Raw genomic sequence first — 6053 nt, forward strand, 5'->3', positions numbered from 1 at the left:
ACGCATCCTAGTTCAGTGCCTTTATTAATATTACACTGGTCAACAGAGGGCGCTATTTCTCTTTTTACATTTACATTTAGGCAGACGCTTTTATCCAAAGCGACTTACAATGATTTATCCTATACATTTTACATAGGTATTTGCAATCCCCTGGGATCGAACCCACAACCTCGCGTTGTTAACGCAATGCTCTTACCACTGAGCTAAAGGAAAGCTTTTTATTATATATATGAGTAAATAACAGGAGATGTCAATGTAACGTCTTTAAATAAATGTATTTGATAATTATTTTCAATAAAATCCTAGAATGTAATAAAGGTTTATTTTGGTGACCAATTCTCTTTTAAAAGATTTTCCTATACATGCGAAATGCTGTAAAACTTAAGTCTCTGTGTTATACGTATCACGTGGTACTATAAATAGCAAATGATTTCTCCATGTTATACCTATTACATGCTATGAACAAAATAATAATTCAAACACAAAATATATATTAAAAAAAGATAATTCCCAGATATTACACAGTGTAGGGTAACCCAGAATTCATGGAAAATGTTTTGAAATTCTACCTGAAAATATGCCTCAGTCTCCAAATGTGTGCTGGTCCAGAGAGTACATCTGGTTCTTGAGGAGGTCCATAGAAACACGTTTGAGCTCCAGAACCTGGACTTTGCTTTAAATGTGGTCAGATCAGCGTAGTCTGTAGCTGGACATGTAAGAATTGAAATGCCTTTGTCATGAAAGCGGTTCTTTTTATTGCACCTTCCTGTGCAAGTGAGGAATCAGGATGGTCATTCCCCAAACCGGAATTCCTCTGTGTGTTTTGGACTGATAAAACTGATGTAAAGAACAAACTACATCCTCCTGCTGAAGTTTGTCAACTTTGAGAAGAAAGTTTCTAAAGACGTACGGTTTCTTTGAAGTTATAGCTACTTGTTAAATTTAGGAAGAAACAGGTAGAAAGGAAAACCAAAGGTCTTGGAGTTTCGTAGGATTGCTGTCTTTATTATAAGTAGCCTAACAAACTGGGAGTTTTATGAAACTTATTTACACACAACTCAACTGGAGAGATTGAGGTAGCAATGCAAAGGTTGTGGGATCGCCTCCAAGAGAACACACATACTGGTTAAAAATGATTCAAAATCTTGAATGCACTTTAAGTGGCTTTGGATTAAAGTATCTGCCAAATGCATAAATGTAAATGTACAACACACACAGTGATTCTTGTAGTCAACAGCAACTAGTTTCAATGTATTTTAGGCACAATGTTCAGGTGAGTACTCACAATATAACATGGTCCCTAGTGTCTTTCCTGTTAAAAAAATAGTTCTTAAAACAGTTCGGTCAGGCTTTTTACAATAGTGTTGTGGTTTTTATAAAACAGTTCATGGGTGTTTCTATAAATACGGCCACTTTTGACTCTGAAGTCTTTAATACTTATAAAACGGGCAACAAAATTGCATGGAGTCATTAAGATGTCAATGTTTGTAATCTAATATACAGTAAACATTTAAAATGTCCTGCGGCAAAAGACATGCTGCTAATATTGTAGCTAACTGGCAGCTAGCAAGGTCTACATGAGTTTGGATTCTTTGCATCTTAATATTTGCGAGTTGAACAGTATTATCATTTATTTCTCAAATGTAGTTCAAAGTACAGACTTACTTAGCTGTATGGTAAGGACACACAATAAATACTGACACTGATAAGATGATATTAACCTTATATTTTTGGGATTGTTGTGAGTGAGGTTGCCTAATCTGTCAGCAATGTGCTCATGTGGTCATTTCTGTTTCTATAGAAACTAGATTTGTTTGTCTTAATAAAATATATTTTTCATTGTTGAAAAGACTCAAAAGTGTTGGGACTGGCACATTTACTTGAAAAACAAATCATAAAAGAGATTCATAAATAATACATACAAATGGAAGCTGCTGTAAATGAATATGTATATTAAAGAACTCCTTTTAAAATAAGGTCCAATTGTCATTCAATTTATTTATTTTTACATTGTGACCAGAGTTGTCGGACATGAAAAAAATGATGTTTGGACCTATAAATGCTTCTTCATTTATATGAAATCACATTAATCGTTAATTATATTTTTGAAAGGTGTGTAATGACACTTTGACTATATTTATAAAGCGACGAATGACATATTTTTACATAATCAAAGATTTTACTGCTGGGACTTAAAAGCGCAGTGGTTGCAGAAACACCCAACATGTTTGTTAAGAATATTCTGATTTCTGATGTAATGCGGTCCACTCAAAACTTCTACAGATACATTGTTTAAGTTTTATCCTGTAGCTCAAATTGGGGTAAAAAACGAGTTCTAGTTCAAAAGGTGTATGTTTCACCCAAGCAAGAGTTTCATAAGTATTTATCGACTGAGGAACACCGCATCGTGCTTGAGGTTTTGTAATGAAACTGTGATTTCTCATCACACTTGATTTTGGCACCATTTCGTCTTTCTAAAATCTGTCACTCTCTGCTGACGCAGATCCTTTTTCCTGAACGGGTGAGATTTTTATTGTTCGGATAAAGCAGGAGCGGTTATCTCCATCCTCCAGCAGCTTCCTGTTTCCTGCAATAGTGGAAATGCTGCATTTCTCTGTGCTAATGTGACTCTTTAGGCCTATGGTTAAAAAATGTTTTCCATTTATTTCCATGGGATTGTTATATTTTTTTCAAAAATTTGTTACGGATAGTCTACAACACCATACAACAGCTATGATGCAAAACTTACATTCTTTGTGTAACCAACTTTACCTCTCATTTTTATAGCAATCCTAATATTACGTGTGACCACTACCGTGTGTAAAATCCTTTTAAAACTTAAAAGCCAAGTCAATAAAAAACAAATTTCTACAATACTGTATGTAGTTAGCCATGTTACCATCTCCAACCCGAGGAAACTATTATCCTTATTCCTCCATGTCAGCAGGGGGCTCGGCATCTGTGCCCATGACTAGCAAATGCAGTTGGCAGTGCCACTTCCTGTAAACACCCCCCACCCATTCACAGAGGCAGTGAAAGTATCACGGTCGGCACGCTGAGCAACCTAGATAGGGGACGAGAGATATGTTCAAGTGAACAAGGCTCCGGACGGGAAAGAAATTCTTGGAGACTATGAGACGTGTGTTGTGGAAAGGCCTTTGTGAAATTAGGGTGCGGCGCTCGAACGTGGCTTTAAAAAGAAGACGCTATTCAAACTTAATGAACTTGTTTTGAATTCCTGGCTTTCTGAATGGCGAAAGCATTCCACGGCTTGAAAATAAAGAGAAGAACAAACGGCGGAAGTGATGTAAGAAAGTATTTTCTTTATCTGGCATTCCCAGTCCTCACCTGCTGAACCAATCACACCCCCTTTCCTCTCGTCAGCTTTGAGCTGCAGACCGCTGGGTACCTTATTATATGCAGGAGGAAGCCATTCATCTGAAGGTCTGGTTTCCTTTAAGAACACACAGGAATAACACAGCGTGGCGTTCACATTCCACATACGAGACAATTGAGGATGTGACCTTTTTAACAATGCATGATGTTTTCTTGAGAGTTCTGATAAAGGGTTTAGAAGATATATGTATAATATATATAATGGTGATTGATTATATTAAAGCAATAAGTCTCAAGAAGCAGTGGGTTACAGTGCATTTTATAACAGCTACAGGGTTTTAGGCACTCCACTTCGCGTCGTGCCACAACGCCCTTAGCTGTTATAAAATGAACTGTAACCCACTGCTTCGTGGGGCTTATTGTTTTTATTAAACGGTTACTCCATATGCTAAGCAAGGTTTCATAAAATGAAGTAAATAAAATTATATTTAGGCTATGAGGTGCGTTCAGCCATTTTATATCGGGGTATTTTATAACGGCTTAGAACTCCTCTCAGCCAATCAGAATCAAGGACCAGAACTGACTGTTTTATAAAACCAAAATAACGTCACAGGAGGTATTGACTGTGTAGCTCAACCTGTAGAGTATGTTGCAAAGATCATGGAAGAGACCTAGATAACAGATAAAAATGACCAAATTATTTGTTGTTGATGTAATGGAACATATAATGAAAGAGAAATATACAAGTTAATATTGTATGTGGGGTAAGCTGTCACAGTGATAACCTGCTATTACAGTTTTTCTAGATTGCTAACACACAATTCATGAAACAATTCACCATTTTCTCACAACTATAAACACATTCTCAGAACAATACATCAACTTGCACAAACCCCACACAAAAACGTCCTCATTTTGCAAAGGTTTATCCATGCTCTCATTCAGAGAACACAAACACACAATATAATGAACTGTAGTGTCAAGATGTCAACTCAAATAGCACACATTTATCCATCAGTAAACATTCTGTAGCAAAACTGATGAAACACTAATCAGAATCTCAGGATAATATCAATAGGAGCACAGGTCATGTGCATAATAGAAACATCTACAGGGCTTTATTCTACATACTGTAAACATACAGTATAATTACAGGACACACTTTATATGAGAGAAATGTCTCTATTCTGTATCCAGTTAACTGAATAGCACGTGTACACCCTCAAATCTGTGATTGTCAATTTTAGCTTTTTTTTTGCAGAACTCAGAGACGGAAACGTACAGAAAAATATGGTAACACTTTAGTATAAGGACCAATTCTCCCTGTGAACTATATATGCTCTTATAAAGCTTATATTCTGCACGACCATATTCTACATCCCTAATCCTACCTAAAACCTCAACCTAACAACTACTTTATTAACTTTTAATAAGCTACAAATTAAGAGTTAACTAAGCAAACATCGAAATTAACATCTTACAAAAACCGAGAACGGGACCTTAAAATAAAGTGTGACCATTAATGCAATTGTATTTGCATTGTGTTGCATTTATATTGGTTTTGAACTTTTCTTGTCTTATCTATTTCATACTTTCATCCAAGATTATTTAGCGTAACAGTAGTGTAATATATTTATTTTTCCTAAAGCTCATTTGGTTCTTTCTGCTCTCTTTTATGTTGTAGATTGTATTAGACTAAGTTGTCAAATTACTATTTTCTTGAATCCCAATAAGAGGTTTTAGTAACAGTGTTTTGAATTGATCTCACCAGTGTCTATGACTATTTTGTAGTGTGATTGTTTCTGAGGACGTAAGTGTCATGTTTGAGGGAAAAGTTTGCTTTTCAGCAAATTTGAATGGTGTGAAGTGGAGAGCTTCAAAAATAGGACGTTTCGGGGAATTGGGTGAGAAGTTATGCATTTGTGTTTAGAGTTTGAGAAAAGGAGCCATCATTTCAAGAAATGTGTTCAACCAATGCAGAAAGATATTACAGCTAAATTAAGAGTTATGAATCACACGGCACGAATGAAAAAGAAATACATTCAAACCAATGTTGGCCAACAAAAAAATGCAAACAAGATGACAAGATAAACATGTAAAAGCGTGTAATAAAAATGATCCAGTCAACTCTGTCCAAACCTGATATTTACAATACACCCTTATGAAGAATACACCGTTGAAACTTGATAAAATCTACTTTCTCTAATTATTAGACATAGCCTAGTTTCAATAAAATGTGATAGCTATAATTTTTGTTTCAGGACGAAAGAGTTCCTAAAAATGTTTTTGGAAAAGAGGACAAAGACTTTCAGAGAAAGACTTTTTATTAATAAAATTTGCTGGAATTTTTGACTAAACCAATAAATATACAATTAAATTAAATATTATATACTATTGGATAACCACAAACCCAGTTGGGATTGTCCAAAAAACGCTTCATACATGACAGCAGTTATTTGGATGTACATCTGATGCCCTCTTGTGGTCATACAAGATTTACCTTAAACACTGTCAGTATCAGCATATCTCAACCAGTCTGTCACACTCACAATCCAAAAAATACACACAAACTAAATAAAGTACATGTTTCCTTCTTCAAACGACAGATGGTTTGTGCTGACCTTTTCTGCTGTTGCCTATAGAGATTCATACTTTAATAATTAACACTTTTTTATTATATTAAAACAATTACAATATCATTTAATTATTAAGATTTA

This window comes from Triplophysa dalaica, chromosome 18 (assembly GCF_015846415.1).
Source record: "Triplophysa dalaica isolate WHDGS20190420 chromosome 18, ASM1584641v1, whole genome shotgun sequence".
Lineage (NCBI taxonomy): Eukaryota > Metazoa > Chordata > Actinopteri > Cypriniformes > Nemacheilidae > Triplophysa > Triplophysa dalaica.